The sequence below is a fragment of the Lipotes vexillifer genome, unplaced genomic scaffold (genome assembly GCF_000442215.2).
Source record: "Lipotes vexillifer unplaced genomic scaffold, Lipotes_vexillifer_v1.1 scaffold382, whole genome shotgun sequence".
In the NCBI taxonomy this organism is placed as follows: domain Eukaryota; kingdom Metazoa; phylum Chordata; class Mammalia; order Artiodactyla; family Lipotidae; genus Lipotes; species Lipotes vexillifer.
Genome location: NW_006780611.1, coordinates 6,515,243 through 6,536,524, shown reverse-complemented (window position 1 = coordinate 6,536,524; position 21,282 = coordinate 6,515,243).

Below are 21,282 nucleotides of genomic sequence, written 5' to 3'. Positions count from 1 at the left end.
ACTGGACCACCAAGGAAGTCCCCCATTTGTGTCATATTTTAGATTCCACATGTAAGTGATATCATATGGTATTTGTCTTTCTCTTCCTGACTTACTTCACTTAGTACGATAATCTCTAGATCCATCCATGTTGCTGCAAGTGGCATTATTTCATTCTTTTTTATGGCTGAGTAATATTCCATTGAATATATATACCACATCTTTATCCATTCATCTGTCAATGGACATGTAGGTTGCTTCCATGTCTTGGCTATTGTGAATAGTGCTGCTATGAACTAAGGGGTACATGTAGCTTTTGTTTTCTTGTTTTTGTTTTTTAAGAGTACTTATTTATTTTGGCTGCACTGGGTCTTAGTTGTGGCATGCAGGATCCTTTGTTGTGGCATACAGGATCTAGTTCCCCGACCAGGGAACGAACCCGGGCCCCCTGTATTGGGAGCATGGAGTCTTACCCACTGGACCACCAGGGAAGTCCCTGCATGTACCTTTTGAATTACAGTTTTGTCTGTATATATGTCTAGGAGTGGGATTGCTAGATCATACAGTAGTTCCGTTTTTAGTTTGTTTTTTTGTGTGTGTTTTTTTTTGCGGTACGCGGGCCTCTCACTGTTGTGGCCTCTCCTGTTGCGGAGCACAAGCTCCGGACGTGCAGGCTCAGCGGCCATGGCTCACGGGCCCAGCCGCTCCGCGGCACGTGGGATCTTCCCGGACCGGGGCACGAACCCGTGTCCCCTGCATTGGCAGGAAGACTCTCAACCACTGCACCATCAGGGAAGCCCTGTTTTTAGTTTTTTTGAGGAATCTCCATACAGTTTTCCATAGTGGCTGCACTAACTTACATTCCCATCAACAGTGTAGGAGGGTTCCCTTTCCTCCACACCCTCTCCAGCATTTGTTATTTGTAGACTTTTTAATGATGGCCATTCTGACTGGTACCTCATTGTAGTTTTGATTTGCATTTCTCTAATAATTAGCGACACTGAGCATCTTTCCATGTGCCTGTTGGCCATCTGTATGCCTTCTTTGGAGAAATGTCTATGTAGATCTTCTGTGGATTTTTCTATTGGGTTGTTTTGTTTTTTGTTGTTGAGTTGTATGAGCTGTTTGTATATTTTGGAAATTAAGCCCTTGCTGGATGCATCATTTGCAAATATTTTCTCCCAGTCTGTAGGTTGTCTTTTTGTTTTGTTTATGGTTTCCTTTGCTGTACAAAATCTTGTAAGTGGGTTCCATCTTTTTTTTTTTTTTTGCTTTTATTTCTAATGCCTTGGGAGACTTACAGGCCAAGTAACTTGCTCAAAATTATAAATGGTGACAAACTGTGAAATCAAGGTTCAAAACCAGGTTCTGTGCTTCTAAAATTCAAGTTCTTCCTATTATAGTACATTACATATAATTAGTAGTTTACAGGTATTATGAATAAAATGCTATGAAAATATCAAGAAAGCAAAGTCAGGTCTTTTCCTCCACAGGATGTGGGAAAAGCTAGAAAGGGATTTACAGGCAGATAGTCTCTGCTTAGGTACACAGGAGAAGGGCTTCCTATCTGTAAGCAGGGGAAGAGGGGCGGGGCAAGAGGGGTTGACAAGATGGGTTAAGAGAGGCCAAGAAAATCTCATCTGTCCCTGGAAATCCATGATTGGTGATTTTATAAAAGAAACAGAATCAGCTCTCAGCCTTCAGGGCTCACTCAAGAAATGTTCTCCATGATGAACAGTTAGATTCATTCTTTTATGGCCAGGATTTGACTAGCATCACGATCAACCACTATCCCTGGGTCCACATGACCTTTTGAGTCATACCAGCGATAGCTGAGCTCAGAGACGGTCAGGAGGGCACTGGAAGAAAAGAGCACAGAAAGCATCATGTGGCTTAATGACACACTGGTCTTGTGTCAACTTAAAACTGGAAAGAAGGGAAAACCTGTCATCATCAGCTGCTCTTGGGGAGCCTCATTCATGCATGCAATAAAGATCTAAATTTCAAGAACTGAACTAGTGCTGGGAATACAAACAGCTTGTAGGCTAGACCTCAATTTCTTTTAAGTAAAAATGAAAAACTAAACTAGACTAGAATAATGGGAAAATCAGGAGATACTCAAATGTTAAATTTGTCGAACACAAACAGAATACTCTTTGCCCTTTTAGTACTGTAATTAAAGTGAAATTGGTAGTAAATGCTTGATGACAATCTAAATAAAATCACAGTATATCTGCTCTACAAATTTATATAAGACAAGAAAAACTGTGATACTCAATGCTATGGGGTCTTAATGTACCAATCAACTTGCGATGTTTTTTCTTTTAATGTATTTGTAACTTATAAAAACAAAAATAACCCATGTTTTCCATAGAAAACTCAGAGAAGAGAGTTTGGGAGAGAAAGGAAGAACAGGAAGAAAGATTATCCATAGTTCCATCACTCAAAGACAACACAATGCATGCCCTTCCCTCAAAGCTTATTTCCAGTCATCACTTAATTCCCTCCTTAAAGTGCGAAGTGGGGTGGGAATAGGGGTGGACATGTGTGAATAGGGGGCCTGGAGCTGCAGACAAATAAGTCTAAGGTAAGAGGAGAGGGCACAGGGCACAGCCTACACACAAAGAGAAAAATAAGATTTCTGAACAAAGCCCCCGAATGTCCAGCCACACACTGGTGCTCTGTTCTAGTGTGTGCAGGTTCACTTTAGTATGCCCCCCTCCTGCGGGGGAACCAGCTGCAGACCAGGTCGCACCCCAGGAACACGCTCAATCCCACAGTGAAACCAAGGCCACCAAGGAAGGAACTAGAAGAGCTGCCTAATGGCACCACTCAGGTGTTCAGTAACTATCTAATGACTGAAAGACGGCCCCAAAGAAGGCTCCCTGGGCTGAAGTCAGCCATGTCTGTGTCAAGTAAAGCAAGCCTGCTTCAACAGGTGTGGTTCTGTTGCTCCACCTGGAGCCCAGGATAGGCATAAACCAACATCTAAGCAGCTTCCACATACTGGGCGTATCTTAGCACCAGCTTTAGACATATTATTTTTGTTCCTCAAAAACCCTGCAAAAGTGAATTACTGTGCCCATTTTACAGGGAGGCAACCGAGGTACAAACCATTCAAACCATTCGCCAAGGGACCCACAGCTTGCAAATGCGAGGCCGTGACTCAACCCAGCCTGTCTGACTCCATACTGCCCAACCCTAGCAGGACACCTCAACTCCAGCCTGAGTCATTCCCAGCTCTGGGAAGCCTGCTTGGCTGGGAGGCTGCTCCCTAGAAAGGAGGCTTGATTCTCAGAGCTATCTTATTAATGGCCCAAGACCCTGACCTGTCAGGGAATATTACTCAGAATTTTTTTTCCACACACAAACATCTTTAACCATAAAAATGAACCTGGTTTCAGTACACTCTGGGTAAAGAAACATGTAAGTTGGGGAACCTGAGGCTTCTGAGGGCAACAAGAGAACCTGCAGACTTTGCTTCAAAGGGAGATCAGGTTGGGCACATTTCCTAGTTCTGCTTCCTTCATTCTTTCAGGGTCTTAAAAGACTTGCTATGGCACAAGCCGGTCGCTAATGCCAAATGGTACTGAATGCTCCTAAGATCCATTAATGTATATTTAAAAATTAATTGGGTGCGCCTCAACAGGAAGGTGAAGTTCCTCAGAAGACAGCGTGAGGATGGGTGGAAAACAAGTGTTAGCTTCACCTCTGGGAGCGCGGCCCCCATCCCTCCGTACGGCCCTGTCCGCCTCTGGAAGGCAAGGGCAGCACTGGTGCTCCTGCCCTCCTGAGTATGAAGAGGCTCAGGGGTGATAACGGATACGGAAGAGCTTTGGGAAAGTGCAAAGTGACAGACAAGTGAGTCAGTACTGCTCTTTCCAAGGACAGGTACTGAGTCTGGCACTTCTGTAGTATATTTCAGACTGTCTAGCACCCAGCAGTTGACTGACTATTTCTCCCTAAAGAAACTGAACTACAGTACTCGACGACAATGCTGAATGAGTTCCGTTACCTCGAAACACACGCTGCACGTGAGGGAGAGCACTCCTGTCAGACACTCTTCCTGCTTGTGGGCCCGGTCCTAATTCTATCTTGTGGGCTACACTGCACACCAAACACGCTGAAACAGGCTTTTACACTCTAACCTGGTGACAGGAAAATATCTGAATCCCAAACAACCGCTCTGAAATGAACTTTTGGGATGAGGTAGTGTATACTGAGTTATTCTTGATCCCTTCCCATCACAACAGGAGAAACAGACAAGAAAATATGTTCCCCATGTATTTCCTTCAACTCTGTTTCTCTCCGCCAAATCACACTAAAACAGTCAGTTCAAGAAAGGTGCACACATCTCTCCCTCCCTGCCCCTAAGGGCCCACTAGTTTGACAAGAAGGAACCTGTAACAGTGCAGCAACAGAGCAGCAGGGAGGATGTGCCAGAGGAAAGCAGACAGGTCTGGGCTGGGAGGAAACTAAGAAAACCATCCCAGAGGCCAGGGTGGGGACGAGCCTTCCCAGGGCAGGGGTGCCGAACAGAGCACAGAGCTGGGGGAGGGGGACTGAGGAGCAATCATCACAGTAACTTGCTATGGCACAAGCCGGTCGCTAATGCCAAATGGTACTGAATGCTCCTAAGATCCATTAATGTATATTTAAAAATTAATTGGGTGCGCCTCAACAGGAAGGTGAAGTTCCTCAGAAGACAGCGTGAGGATGGGTGGAAAACAAGTGTTAGCTTCACCTCTGGGAGCGCGGCCCCCATCCCTCCGTACGGCCCTGTCCGCCTCTGGAAGGCAAGGGCAGCACTGGTGCTCCTGCCCTCCTGAGTATGAAGAGGCTCAGGGGTGATAACGGATACGGAAGAGCTTTGGGAAAGTGCAAAGTGACAGACAAGTGAGTCAGTACTGCTCTTTCCAAGGACAGGTACTGAGTCTGGCACTTCTGTAGTATATTTCAGACTGTCTAGCACCCAGCAGTTGACTGACTATTTCTCCCTAAAGAAACTGAACTACAGTACTCGACGACAATGCTGAATGAGTTCCGTTACCTCGAAACACACGCTGCACGTGAGGGAGAGCACTCCTGTCAGACACTCTTCCTGCTTGTGGGCCCGGTCCTAATTCTATCTTGTGGGCTACACTGCACACCAAACACGCTGAAACAGGCTTTTACACTCTAACCTGGTGACAGGAAAATATCTGAATCCCAAACAACCGCTCTGAAATGAACTTTTGGGATGAGGTAGTGTATACTGAGTTATTCTTGATCCCTTCCCATCACAACAGGAGAAACAGACAAGAAAATATGTTCCCCATGTATTTCCTTCAACTCTGTTTCTCTCCGCCAAATCACACTAAAACAGTCAGTTCAAGAAAGGTGCACACATCTCTCCCTCCCTGCCCCTAAGGGCCCACTAGTTTGACAAGAAGGAACCTGTAACAGTGCAGCAACAGAGCAGCAGGGAGGATGTGCCAGAGGAAAGCAGACAGGTCTGGGCTGGGAGGAAACTAAGAAAACCATCCCAGAGGCCAGGGTGGGGACGAGCCTTCCCAGGGCAGGGGTGCCGAACAGAGCACAGAGCTGGGGGAGGGGGACTGAGGAGCAATCATCACAGTAATTTTTTTTTTTTTTTAAATATTTATTTATTTATTTTTGCTGTTTTGGGTCTTCTTTTAAGTGCGTGGGCTTTCCCTAATTGTGGCAAGTGGGGGCCACTCCTCATCGCGGTGCGCAGGCCTCTCACTATCGCGGCCTCTTGTTGCAGAGCACAGGATCCAGACGCGCAGGCTCAGTAATCGTGGCTCACGGGGCTAGTTGCTCCGCAGCACGTGGGATCTTCCCAGACCGGGGCTCGAACCCGTGTCCTCTGCATTGGCAGGCAGATTCTCAACCACTGCGCCACCGGGGAAGCCCCATCACAGTAATTTTTAAAACTGCACTTGTGACCATCAAGTCCAGACACCCTTCAGGGAGGCCCACCTGGGGCCTTGCCCAGCCTCTGCAGAAACGCAGACATTCTCCCTCTTAAGGCAGAGGCCAACAGGGAAACCCAGATCAGCTTCCTAATCAACCCTCTTCTTTCATGAACATGAACTGATAACCAAGGATCTTCAACCATTAAATAAATAATAATGAAATAAAAACCCAAACCATGAAAGAGTAGGACCAGGATAAGCAGGACAACTTTTACTTTAAATTGATCTCTGGGGAAAACACAGATATTTCAGGGAACAAGAGAGAAATTCTATAAACGCTGGTAAGAATTCTCCAAGAAAGTTAAGGGTTATTGCACCCGTAAAACAGGAACAGGCTGCCATGAAAAAGGAGTGATTAGGAAGTAAGTAAATTTTTTTTCTTAATTTTTAAGAACCTTATTACCAAAATAAACATTTTAATGTTTGGTGTGTATAAGAGAATGACAAGATTAAAGAGGAAGCTAGTGACCTAGATGATAAGATCACAGGAACTTCCAGTCACATAAAACAGGAGGAGACTGGTTAAAGGACAGGGAGGAGGCCAGGCTGGAGGTCTCACAGGCGGGGAGGCGCAGGGGAAGCCCTGGACTGCAGGCTCTGCCATGTGTCTCACTTACCACTCAGCTCTAGTGCCCCCCCAGTGCTGCACACAATAGGTGCTCAACAAAGATCTGAGTGAGTGAATAGCAGGTGGGGATTTCCAACCTCTCCCTCCTTTTCTGAGGCCTCTTGGAGGAGCGCAGCTCTGCTGTGGCCACTCAGGGGACTGCTGGTCATCAGTGGAGTGGGCAGGCTCCCCTCAGAGACTTTAAAATTCCAGTTGCACAAGGGGTAGGGGCACTGTGTTTCTGCCCATTGACGGTGTAAAAGCAACAAATTTGAGACTTGAGAGCAAGAAAATCCTAAGTGTAAAGATGTACAAATCATCCCCCCTCCTCCTTCCCCTCCCAGTCCTGAAAAACACATTCGTGGTCCCTCATGTGTGTCCTGGGAACACAGTAGGCCCTCAAAAGATGCTTGCTGAATACATTCAGGAATCCAGGAATGACCGAGGTGGGGGAAATGGTTCCCAGATCTCTGGATTCCAATGACTTCTGCCACTGATGTAAGTAAACACCATGAGTCAGAGCCATTCCCAAAATGGTGCACAGAGTATCAGAGGTTAACAGAGGCTGCCAAGGGTGCCCTTGGTCCAGGCTGGGAGCTGGCATAACATCTTTCCTCCCCTCCGGGCCTGATAACACATATATCAAGTAAAGAAAGGTACAAATTACATAAGTACATTCAGCTCCCCCTTAATGCCCTTAATTCATTCCAAGAAATAAAAACAGAACAGGTCATTAGGCCAAAAGGCTATTACTATAAAGAAAGAACATTCCGAGAGAAGGCACATGTTGCTCATGTCTCTGAAAGTCAGCCTTGGAGAAGCCATCTCTAATCTCTGTAACTGCAGAAGGCAGCACAGAAGGAAGGCATCCTCACTGCTGCCCACACACAATGCTGGCTTGGCCTGTGCTGCCCTGCAGACCTCGCTGTGAGCACACACTGGATCTAAGGTTTGTTCCTCCTTCATTACCCAGAGTGGGAGATTCTTCACTCATTAGAAGTGACTACAATTTCTTCTAAGCCACTGTTTGGCCTGGAGTGAGGAGAGGATCGATCCTTAAGTAAGGAGTGGATTTACCCATTCATTCTACAAACAGATGTTTGAGTACTTACTATGTGCCAGGCACTCTTCTAAGTCCAGGGTTTGGAGCAGTGTACAAGACAGACACGGTCCCTGCCTGCCTGGGCCTGACGTCCTAATAGGGCAGACTGACACACAGTAAAGTAAAAACAGCCACGAGTGTGGAAAGGGCTAGAACGGAGGTAAATAAGGCATTATGAGAGAGTGGAGGGAAGAACAGGGGGAAGGACTTGTGAAGGTAGAGTGGTCGGGAGGACCCAAGGTGGAGAGCAAGTGGGGGTGTGAAGGACGGGGAGGGGCCTTTCCAGCAGAGGGAGGCCCCAGGGAACAGAGGTCGCTGTTCCAGTCCCAGCAGGGCAGGAGCCCACAGGCTTGCCTGAGGTGTCACTGAGGACTCCAGGGAGGAATGGTCGGCATCACTGGTGAGCTGCCTGGTAACTCAGATCTTATATCTGTGCTAGCAGATAAAAATTCAAGCCTCAAGTGCTTGTAAGATATGCTACTGAAAACCAAGCACGTATATATGCATAGTCTTCCATACCTATCTGTACCTGTGCTGCCTCTCAACATGTGATATATTTAACCAAAGAGAAACACCTAGCCTTTGACCCAACTATTTCTTCTAACACTTTTCCTACAGATAAACTCACCCAAGGATTAAAGGTAGATGTTCACTGTGGCCCTGTTTTCAACAGCAAGAAAAATAAGACACTGAAAACCACCTCACTGTCCATCAAGAGTCACAAGTGCCGATACACCTCTGGAGTGGAACACAGGTAGCCAGAGGAGAGAGAGGGCGGGGAGCTGTGTGCACAGACGCGAAAGAATGGCACATCGGTGTTCCCTCATATCAAGTGGCATCAGTGGGTTGTAGCACGGTGATATAATCTGATCCCACTGTATTAAAACACAATTAGGTACCCACCAAAGTGGGCACTTTGGTTCCAAAGTGCCACCAAAGTGTGCCAACGCACAGCAAGTCCCAGTGGGGTCTCAGACTTGGGGGGGTTGGACTTTCACATTTCATCTCGTTCTAACCAGTTTGAAAATTTTGACTATCACCATGTAATACTTTTAGGATACAGCAACTAGTTAATAAAAAATACCCTACTTTGTTTTGTTAATGGCCTGTGCTGGAATGAAGGAGGGGGCCCTCTTTGCCACGTGACTGCACCACAGCCTCGAAAGAGGACTGACCACCCCCTCTTCAGAGGAGTCCAAAGCCCCCGCCCCGGCACCTCTCCGTTACATAACCGCAGTCATCTCCCAGGGGTGTCCTGGCTCCCCCACTGCCCTTCACAGGGACGCTTTCAAAACTCAAGTCAGACCATAGAGCAGTCACTCAGTAAAAACTTGCTGGATGAACTCAGGAGGAGAAAAGTTGAACTGAAAAGTCTGGGTAGTTTTGATTCATACAGACTGAAGATCCACAGATGGAAGATACCTGGGGCATTTATGTGAAGATGCTTTAACTCTAGTGGTGAGAACTCTCTTATAAACACTCTGCACATGTTAAACTAAACCACAGTTGGGTTTAGTAACCACCATGAGGGATGAGTGGCTCAGTCCCAGCTGTCTACCAGCAGCCACACAGGAAGCCCTTCTCCTGCTCAGCCGCGGGGCCTGACCACCATGGGCGGCCACAAGCTCCTGGGTCCTCTCTGCCTACAGCTCAGGCTATTCCTGTACGTCCAGTCAGTCCCTCCTGAGAAAGGATGGGCTTTCCTGCTTCTCTCTGGCCCTCAAGCCACCTCCCACCCGGCCGGTGTCCAGGGAGTAGGGCCTGAGGTAATACACTCCTCTGCACCATTAGCAAAGCAGGAACGCTTTTTTTAAATGGCTCACACGTCCAGCACAGACTATTTTGTTGCCAATGATTTTATCTGGAAAAGTGAACATTCCTCAAAGGAAGAGTTAGAGAGCAGCAAATAAAGTGACTTATATCTCTGGAACATTGTGTAGTGCATTGACTTCAACAATGGAAAGCAGCTTGTGCACTGCGAGATGCTCAGTTTTAAAGGCTGTCCACTCCAAGGGAAGCACATGCCACAACTGGGCAACTCCCAGGCCCCAGACGGGGTGGGGAGGGTCCTCCAGAAGCACCTACAAGGGCGGGCAGTGTGGGCCGAACACACTCAAAGGTACTTACAGAGATGAAAAAAACAGTCAGCATCTCTCACAGACAAAGCTGGGTGCTGCTGTGAAAACCACCTCCTGAAACTAGTAAAGGATTCGCAACCACTTGATGGCACAGAACTACCTGCTGCAAACTGAAGTAAGAGCTGGTGAGAGGAAGGGAATTTCAAGAACTCTATTAGGACACAGAGCCATTCCGCAAAAAATAAACATGGCTCAGACCCTGGAATGTCATAGTTCAGAAGAAAAGACAAAAAGAGTGGGGGAAAAAAACACATCTTATTTTGTTTAGCCAACACTACAGGGCCTCTTCCTCCCACAGAAAAAAATCATGTTGGGTTAAGTTAAAGAAAAACAAAATTTTCTAAACAGGGAAGCTCTTCCACAACATCAAATGTGGCGCTGCTTTGGTTCAGCACAGCATCAGTTCCAAAGCAGGTGTGTTCCCACTCAGGTGTGACCACCCCAGCTTCCATAGCTTTGCTTATTCAACGCGCCCTGTACTGCTAAGCCCGTGACAGTTTCAAGTCCAAATGTCTATTCTTTTGGTCACCACAGGGCCGTCAAAACCAATGAGGGCTCCTCGTGGCGGGGCTCTGCTCTGCTAGCCTTCATTCTCATTACTCAGCCCTTTCTTCTCCTGTCATCCGCTGTCTGTCTCTGCTGCAGTCATGGCCAACAAGCCACCCTGAGCACCTCCACTGCTGTCCACGCCGTCTCCCCATCACTCCTAACAGCTATACAGCATCGTGTCTTGGCCCCGCACGACCACGCCAGGCTCTCACAGTCACACCTCGAGGGTTTGGGTCTTTCCCAGTCAGAGCCAAGACTGGGGGAATGTCACTGTACATACAGTTTCCCACTCTGTCCAGTTACTTCACTAGGGGCTCTGGGCTCACACGTTCTAACGATATTTGGTGAACCTCTCAAATACAGTTTAGAAAGCAAGAGGTCAGGGCTTCCCTGGTGGCGCAGTGGTTGAGAGTCCACCTGCCGATGCAGGGGACACGGGTTCGTGCCCTGGTCCGGGAAGATCCCACATGCCGCGGAGCAGCTGGGCCCATGAGCCATGGTCGCTGAGCCTGCGTGTCCGGAGCCTGTGCTCCGCAACGTGAGAGGCCCACGTACCACAAAAAAAAAAAAAAAAAAAAAAAAAAAAAAAAAAAAAACACAAAAAAAAAAAAAAAAAAAGTGTCACCACCTAGAAAGCCACTGTTAACAAATTTGGCATATTTTGTGCAAACCTTTTAATGCTATGTATGTGTATTTCTAACATATTTGCATCTTTACTGTTTAGACCAAAAAAAAAAAAAAAAAAGCAAGAGTTCAACCTGACATCCTCAATCTACATTTAAGGGGGCGATTACACACCCATGAGAAAGGGTAGAAAGACACCCTAAGAGGCACAGAGAAAAAATGACGCCAAAACACACCTTGGCCTTTGGAGTCTTACTTGTTTCACACAATGAATCTGAGGATATTTCTTTCTTTCTTTTTCTTTCTTTCTTTCTTCCTTCCTTTCCTTCTTTTTCTTTTTTTGTTCTTTCTTTTCTTTCTTTCTTTCTTTCTTTCTTTCTTCCTTCCTTCCCTCCCTCCCTCCCTCCCTCTCCTTCCTTCCTTCCTTCCTTCCTTCCTTCCTTCCTTCGGCTGCGTTGGGTCTTCGTTGCTGCGCGCAGGCTTTCTCTAATTGCAGCGAGCAGGGGCTACTCTTCATTGCGGTGCGCGGGCTTCTCATTGCGGTGGCTTCTCCTGTTGTGGAGCACAGGCCCTAGGCGTGCGGGCTTCAGTAGTGGTGGCTCGTGGGCTCTAGAGCACAGGCTCAGTAGTTGTGGCACATGGGCTCAGTTGCTCCGTGGCATGTGGGATCTTCCTGGACCATGGCTCGAACCCGTGCCCCCTGCATCGGCAGGCGGATTCTTAACCACTGCGCCACCAGGGAAGTCCCTGAGGATATTTTAGGAGATGAAATAGCACCAATAATATTACACAGGAATAAGAAATGGACAGAAAAGGGAAAAGAATAGGCCCGTGTGAAAAGGAGACTTCAGCTGCAGTGGGGACAAATGAGCCTCATCACAGCTTCTAACTTCTCACTTGGTAAATACAGAAATCAGACTGGCTGCAGTTTTTTGTTTGTTTTTAAAAAGCTTCAAGTAAATAAACATTTATGAAACTTATAAATATAAAATTACTTTGACGTATACATTTGCAGAGTGTTCAGGACTCACTCCATTCAACCTTACCTGGACACCTGTTATCCACACATGGATATCCTGGTGGACCGATGTCCTTTAATCTTAGTGGGATGCTGTGAATGCCTGAACACAATTAATTCCCCCCAAGAGGCAGCGATGGTGGTGGTTAATCAGTCTGGTTTAGGGAATCACTGGGTACACCTTGCTGGGAATGCCAATTTTTAAAGAAAATTACAGACAGATATTCATATACCTCAAATAAACAAATGAACTTGGTAAAGCTGCACTGAACATAATTTAATTTTTGATGATTCTGAAGTCATGTTTTACTCTTACAAAGGGCTCTCAGGGCCGAAATTTGGAAGACTCCCTCCAAATTTGCCACTAAACAGCTGCGGGACCTAGGGCATTTTCTCAGCATCCCACTACCTTCACCTAAAGAGTGTGGGATTAAGCAAACTCTTAGATGTCCCTGAGTTTAAAATGTTTTAAAAGAACCTCCGGGCTTCCCTGGTGGCACAGTGGTTAAGAATCCGCCTGCCAATGCAGGGGACACGGGCTCCAGCCCTGGTCCGGGAAGATCCCACATGCCACAGAGCAACTAAGGCCCGTGTGCCACAACTACTGAGTCTGTGCTCCAGAGCCCGCAAGCAACTACTGAGCCCGTGTGCCACAACTAATGAAGCCCGCGTGCCTAGAGCCCGTGCTCCACAACAAGAGAAGACACTGTAATGAGCAGCCCGCGCACCGCAACAAAGAGTAGCCCCTGCTTGACACAACTAGAGAAAGCCTGCACAGCAACAAAGACCCAACGCAGCCAAAAACAAATAAATTAAAAAAAAAAAATTTATATATAAAAAAAGAATAAACAGCATACTGATAAAAACAAAAAAACACCTCCATGATTTGGGTGATCCAATCTCTCAACCTGGTTTGAGTCAATGGGAAAAGTTAAGAATTACAAAATGAAAGCTTCTGACAGTTCAGGTTCAAAGGTAAATTTATCATCCTAAGTGAAGTAAATCAGACAAATATCATAAAATATCACTTACATGTGGAATCTTTAAAAACGATGCAAATGAACTTATTTACAAAACAGAAACAGACTCACAGACTTAGAAAACAAACTTATGGTTACCAAAGGGGAAAAGTAGGGGGAGGGATAAATTAGGAGGTTGGGATTAACATATACACACTACTATATATAAAACAGATAATCAACAAGGACCTACTGTACAGAACAGGGAACTCTACTCAATACTCTAATAACCCATATGGGAAAAGACTGAAAAAGAATAGATATATGTGTATATGTATAACTGAATCACTTTGCTGTACACCTGAAACTAACACAACATTATAAATCAACTATACTCCAATATAAAATAAAAATTTAAAAAACAAAAGTAAATCTAACCTTGAAGTAACTGTATTTTATTTCTTACTGATATTCCTAATCTTAGAGACAGATGCTAAATGTATAGTGTAATGGTTTCTAATGAGATGTTAGAGGAGCTTGAACACTTAGATTTGAATGAATATTCAAGTTCCTGGTATATTATATTCTCTGTAACTTAAATGTATTTCCATGTGCTTCACTGACTAAAAGAATGAAAATATTAAGCAAACGAAAGCAATAATCTTAGAAACATCACTACTAAGGCGGCAGCAGACACAGCAAAGGCATAACAGCATCTGGGCAAAAGTAGGTGATGAGGGGTCATTTCAGTTATCAGTTACTGTTGCTAAGAGGGGTACTGGCAACATGAGCTGATATAATAATTTACTGGACTAAAACATCAAGACTGATAGGGAGCAGGATGGGTAGAAGGGAGAAAACAAGTAGGACAAAACAAGGAAACCTCCCAAACCTAGGACAGTAGGAGAAAAGAGCAGGAAAAATAAGGGGCCAAAAGCTGACCATTGTTCAGGCAGTCCTGCCCCTCACAAGGGTCTCACAGGGTCGGCATCCACGTGCCCCACAGCCATCAGACGCGCACCAGTGTGGGTGGAACTCTAACCTGGACAGTCACGTGAAGTCCAGTACCGTCTCCCACCTTTTCTTCCCTCATCCAACGTTTACAAGCCCTGAACCAGTTGCAGACACCATGGTAAGAGTGGCGAGGGGTTCACAACTGCCCTCGGAGTTGTATGGGACACAGTTCCTGTCCTCACTAGATGGCAGAAATAACAGTAAGTCAATATTTATTGAGCACTTCCTAGGTGCTAGGCACCATTGATTCTCAGAACAGCCCTACAAGGCAGCTATTATCACCCTCATTTTACAGGTGAAGAAACAAGGCACAAAAGTGTTTAACTAACTTGATCAAGGCCACAGAGCTAGGAAGTAGCAGAGCTAGGATTCAAACCCAGGCCAGGCACCCCAGAGCCTGCCCTGTAGCTGCCAGGCTATACTTCCTCCTGGGTGAGACCGGGGCGATGGAAGACTGAAGGAGAGGCAGAAGGGAGGAACATGAGCATGACTCTGACTAAACTAAAGGTTGGGGGCCTGATGGGATGGTGCTCCAACCAAGGCCCCAGTAAGGGTAGGATGTTAGCATTCACGCATTCATTCATTCAGCATTCACCGAGCACCTGTGGAGGAGTCCTGCTCAAGCAACTCAGGGTGGCTGGGGAGGGAGACAGACACATAGCCCACGCCTGCCTCACTCACAGGTGTATTTCAGAGATGGGCACAGCGCCCAGCATGACGAGGCAATAATGAGAGAATGAATGAACAGTGAATGAATCCCTGCCGCACACTAGCTAGATAACCATGGGCAAATACTTAACCTCTCTGAGCCTCAACCTCTTCCTCACCTAGAAAATAAAACTAATACTTCTTATTACCCCTTGGGGTTCTTGGGTGGATGAAATACCTTAGTTCGGGGTGGACATGGCTGCTCTCCACCACAGTGCTGAGGAAGGCTGGAATAGGAACGTCCAGCGCAGACAGTTTCCCAGCCTGGGGATGCCAAGCTGAATCCTGAGGAGCCAGTGGGAATCAGGCAGGTGTACAGGAGCAGGGGCAGGGTGTCCCAGCCAGAAGAATCCTTGAGGAAAGGGTGGGGTGGGGAAGATGGGGGTAGAGAGGGGGCACAGGCCACCCAGGCTTCAGAGATCTAGACAGCATGGTGGGGTGCCCACCCTGAAACAGAAACAGTGAGGAAGGAAGGAGGAACTGGTATCACACTTCTATACAAAAATCCCCATGTGGTTTAAACTTGATGAGTTTCTCATAACTTGTAATCGTCCAGCTGCTGGCTATGCTGGGAACTATTTTACACACTACTGTATTAATAATTACATGTTTTAATTGACAGGATCACGCAGAGATCATTTTATCATTATTAACAACCAGAGTACATTTACTTACACAATACCTCTCCCCAAAAAGAACCCAGAAAACTTCACAGAATCCCAGATCACTAGGAATACAGGTGGTATTAATAACTCTAAAATTTCAAAGCTAAAATGAGAACAAAAGTTTAATGTTTTTCCAAGTAACCCCAATGTTAGGTAGAACAGAAAATCTACCCTTACTTTCAATTTCTAGTCCCCTCAGGACAACCTTCAAAAATACTTAAATCCTGTCACTTCCCTGCTCCAAACCCGTCGCACTCAGAGCTAAACCCTAATTCGTCACCTTTGCTACAGGTCCCATCCTGATCTGGCCCTTGCCTGCCACTTTGGCTGATCTCAGCCACTGGCTGGTCCTGTTCTATCTCAGCCACGATTATCTTCCTGCTGTTTCACCAACACACTAAGCTCATCTCTGCCTCAGAGCCTTCGTACATGCTGTTCCCTCTCCTTAGAACGATCTTCCTTGAGGTAAGTGTGTGGCCAGCTCCCTGACACCACAGAAGCCTCTGCCCAAAAACCCTGAAAGGAGCTTCCCTGACCATCCTCTCTCATCCAGCCCTACCTCCCACCACCATCACCTCTATGAGATCTATAAGATCTTTACAATAATATTCTGTTGTTAGTAATTTCATTCATGAAGCCATATGGTGACATCTCTTGGATTACATAAGAAAGAAAAAAAAGACTAGTTATTCAGATTATTAATCACAAATGTTTCTTGAGCTGAAAGCAAAACTTAATTTTTCAGTGATTCTTTAAAAGTCAATTATTCTATAATGGCCAGCTTGTATATAGTCACTCAGTCGGAAGACCTTCCCACATGGAGCCTCCTGGGCAGCCTCCAGAGCACTCAGAACCACATTTTATTTTGGTTTTGTTGTTGGAAAAGGGGTCCTCTCTGAATCAGTGGAAGCACCTGTGTTAGTAACCAAAGGCCCAGTCAGTGATAACATACTTTAAATTCTCAAGTATTAGGAATTGCTCTATCATTAAGTCAGCATTAATATTTATAGTAGAATTTGAAAATGTTTGGCCAGATGAGTCCCCTATAATATGCCCTAGGGGGCTTCCCTGGTGGTGCAGTGGTTGAGAGTCAGCCTGCCAATGCAGGGGACATGGGTTTGTGCCCCGGTCCGGGAGGGTCCCGCGTGCCGTGGAGCGGCTGGGCCCGTGAGCCATGACCGCTGAGCCTGAGCGTCCGGAGCCTGTGCTCCGCAACGGGAGAGGCCACAACAGTGAGAGGCCCGTGTACCGCAAAAAAAAAAAAATAGATATATATGCCTTAGATACAGGACCAGAACCTAGTCTGATACTAGGAAAACCTGGTTATCCCCGAAAAGTGGAAGAGGTCAAAAACTTTAAGAGACTGGAAACAAACTACCTCTACAATGCCATATTGCTCTGGGACCTTCTCTAAATCCTGAACAGTCCTTTAAGAAATACACATTTCTCAAAGCAGTGAAATTCAGAAAAGTGTCTCCTTGAATAGTCCTGAATGCCAGGAAGAGAGAGCAAGGCAAACTTCACCAGCGACTGCCAGGACCAGCACTGTTTTTCTTTTGACTGCAAATCTTAAAACAAGAAACCTTCCCAAAGTGGAAGCCTCAATCAAGTCCAAAAATAAATGAATAAACAAATAAGAGCAAGAGAACAAACACACACTCGTGCTTAAGGAGAACCAAGAACCAAGTCTGTTGGATGTCTGGACCAAAACATCCAGTGCCATCACTTCCCAAGCAAAGGTGGCAGCAGCCTGTCTATCCAACACGCTCACTATGGGACCTAAAGGGGAAGTGGCTCCAGAGAGACGCCACTGGTCCCCTGCTCAGATGGCCAATGGGCACCCCCTAATAATCTCTACCCACCCTACTCACTGCACGGTCCTTCACAAAACCAAACCTTCTCTCTCCCCAAAATCCGTAGTGGGAAAAACAGCTAACTTTTTCAATTTGGAGAAAAATGCTATTGCAGCTGGAAAAACATTCTTGGATATCATGAATAAGATATTCTAATTCTAAGGAATTGTAAATTTGATACTAAAGTGTGTGAAAGTATGAACAAGCAGATTTGAGGAAATATTATGAAGCTATGGTAACAGAAACCACGGAAGAAACTCCGGTTGCACAGAACTGTTTAAAAATAAACCGGATACTAAAATACCAGCAAAAAGCTACAATGACTCACACTGTTCTCCTCAAATACTTATGAGAACAGCCAGTTCTTTGACAGTCTTCCAGGCATTTTCCCCATTGGAGAAACGTGAGACAAAGAAAGTTTAAAGAAGCCTTGAAATTTTTCTCTAATTTTATGAGCAACTTGATATGAATAGGACCTTATAGGTTTTAAAGTTTGATGGGAGTATGGAAATGTACATTCATGAAGAGAGAACTTTTTTGAGGCTTTTAATAAAAGCCAAACTAATTCAGAAATAACCGAGGCCCCAGAGTGCGCTATACGAAGTGCTCAAATACTAGTAAATGTGGTGAAGAACTGCAGCACGACTTCTATCATTAATGTACAAACTTTCAAGGCATTTTGTGTGTGTGTGATCACGTTCTCCCTTTCTTCACCTGCACGAACACCCCACCTCCCTGTCTTGGACCCCATCTCCACTGCATGTCCTTTAACTACACATACACACCTTTTAATGTGCAGCTTCACACAGAGGACCCTCTTGGGCCCACACAGAGAATAAACCCACAGGTCTCCGGCTTGGGGGCCCCACATGTGCAGCACAGTGCTGCCTGAGACTGACCTTCCTCAACAACTCCTACTCATCCTGCAAGCGCCAGTGTGAGTGTCATCTTCTCTGAGGAGCCTCACAACCATGCCAATGACCCTCTGCCTAGCACTGTCCCAGTATAATTCCTCCATGGAGCTATTATTTGGCTGCTATAACCCTATCTCCACAACCAGACTATTAGCTCCTGGGGGTACCCTGGTGCCTATCACAGTACCTGAAGCTCAGTGACAGTCACTGAAGGAAGAAATGGAGCCAGGGAATGAATGCGTCTCTCAGAGTCCCGGCGTGTCTGTGCCACATTCATCATTAGTCAGGGCCTGGCTCCTCCCTGTTCCCCCTTCCCCAGCCCTACTCACCGTGTCTCTTCTCTTCATCCCCCACGAATATAATTATTCTCCTGACCAAAATGCCACTCTTTCACATGCCCGAAGACCTGTTTTGGACATACTACATACTCACCTACAATTCTGTCTGGAGTCAAGAGCACCAGAAAAACTTGTTTGAGAAACAGCTTTGCTGCCAACTGATAAACAGTTTCAATGAAGAAACTGTACTTAGGCATCCCTTAAAATTCACTTTGTTTGTTTAGGGCTAATTTTTTAATCTTTTGCAACATAAATTATTTATCAAGTCCCATAATCACTGCAATTCCAATTTGGTTTGTTACCAAAAGCCCAGAAGAACCGCCCCAACACACACTGGCTTTGAGCCACGGAAAGTGTTGCCCACAGAGACAAAGGTCAACTTGAGAACGTGCTCACGGCAAGAAAATGGAACACACTGAGCCAATGAAAACACAGGTGACCAGCAGCAGCATCAAACACCACCAGGTCTGGACAGCAGGATCTCGATGCTCCCCACCACCGCTGAGGAGGAGATTCCCTGTGCATGCCGTGAGGGGCTTCGCGGGTGTCTCTGAGAGCACTGGCTGGGAATAGGACTGGCCCAACCATCCAGGTCTGACTAGTCGTGTGCACCAAGCAAATCACATTACTGCTCTGTGCCTCTGGTTTTCCACTCATAAAACAACGGGGGGATGACCATGTACAGCCTGCAGACTTAACAAGGATTAGCTTAGATAATGCAAGGAAGTGTCTGTCTCTTATGTGGCAAACAATAAATGTTGGTTCCCTTCCCTGGCTCTGGTGCAAATTTAGTGAGATGGAACAGAATGACCTTGGTCTCAGCACAAGACTCTTTGGGGCTTCGACTTCCCTGTTCATAAAGTAGGTGATCTTTAAGTTCTGCATAGACTCTAACATGCTAAGGGGAGCCTGGGAATGCAGGCAAAGGACGGATGGGGCTGGCACTGGCTCAAAGTTTTAAGTGAAAATGTGTATTATGCATTTTGTTTCAAAACAAATGAAGAAAGATGATTTTTTAAAATAAATCAAAGCAGCAACCAAAAGGAGGTTTATGTTTAATTAAATTAGCATAAATCCATTGGGAATGCACTGGTAATCTATCCACCCTACTGCTTTTATTTTCCATTCTTTCCACACCCATAGTCACATGATGTGCTAGGGAATCTAACAGGGTATGGAGCAGACAAAAATCCCTCCACCGTCATGGAGTTTATGCTCTAGCACAGATGACTGACAAAGAAAATAAATCACACAGTAGCAGCTGCGCAGAGAAATAAAGCAAGGAAGAAGGATGAGGACGGACGTGGAAAGGAGACTGTACTTTTAAGTAGGGTGGCTAGAGCAGGTCTCACTGAAAAGGAGACATCTGAGACAAAATGCGAAGGAGGAGCCGTGAGGACCTCTAGGGAGAAGGGCCCCAGCAAAAGGAAGATCACATATGATGGCACGGAAGGCCTGTCTGGCATGTCTGAGAAACAGCGAAACAGCTACCTTAGTATTTCCCTGGGAGGGATGATGGTGGCTGAGACCACACAGACAGCAGTAGAAACAACGATACACGAGTTTTGAACGAATACCAAGGATGAAGCAAAATGGCCTCATTACCCCAACTCCCTGACTAGGTTTCCGGGTGTAAGCATTCAACAAACATGTGCCCAGCAGCAATTGGGCCCTGTGTATCCCTGAGCTCAGCTCTCCCTGACCCAGACTTTCTCAAGGCCCACTGCGGATAAGGAGCGGGGATGTGGGCCCCGAGCCCCTTCCGCTGAAGCCACGTAGTTCCAAGAAGCAGGAAAAGTCCAGCACCCCTGTGGGTCCCACACTGTTGGGGGGCCAGCTGCACAGACATGAACCAGAGCAGCTTCTCCTCCCCACCGAGCAGTCCTGGACCCCCATCTCCAGGAGGCTCAGTCTTCCACTCAGTAACTTCCGAACGAGACCCGGAGGTAAGAAGCCTTGCCTGTTCTGCACAGCAGACTATTCCCAAGCTCGTTTCCTCACTACCCCTACCCACACATGCACAGAGTAAAACAAAATCATCTTGCTGAATGCTAGATTCAAGCTGACAGTCCTAAAAACCAATGCCATTGAAACTGAGCAGAATGTAAAATGTTTTTGAAGCACACCAGTCACTTCAGGTAAGTTTAGAGAAGATCTTTTGAAATCACTCACTCTGGATCTGCACAAGGACTTCAGTTTCTAAATTGTTTTCTGGACTCACGAAGCTGCAGAAGATATGAATAGTGAATACTCAGCTGTGAATTCCTAAGGCCTGAGAATGAAAATTAAGAGGGTTCTGTAGATCCAGAGAAAGATGTGTCTGCTTATTTTTACAATTGGCCTGAAGAAGAAAGTAAAGCCCCAGATGCAGAAAAAGCTTAATAAAGCCTCTACCTTTGGGATATGCAAGGAGGTGTTAAAAGGCTTGACCTTTCCTTTCCGATTATCTTACAGGAAATGAACTCAAATCTTAAAACTGTTCTATCACGCAGCTGGCTTCAGAAGCAGTTAGGGAAGTTCTTTCTTTCAGAAGGGCTCACTGAGTATCTACTGTGTGTCAAGGACCACACCAAGAAGAGGGTGTACAAACATGCATGGCCCCAAACAGGCCACTTGGCAATTTCCCGGTGTCCTTTAGGCTCTGCCGTTTCCTCCTGCCACGCGCCATCTGCACAGGCTCACAAAGGTCTGTCTCCTACTTTACTTGTAATTCCACAGGGGATGGACTCTGCCGTCTTTATCTATGTATAATCCAAAACAGATGCTCAAGAAATGAGACAGGACCACAAGGTGAAGGGAAGAGAAGGGGAGAGAAGAGGTGCTGAGTTGGATCTTG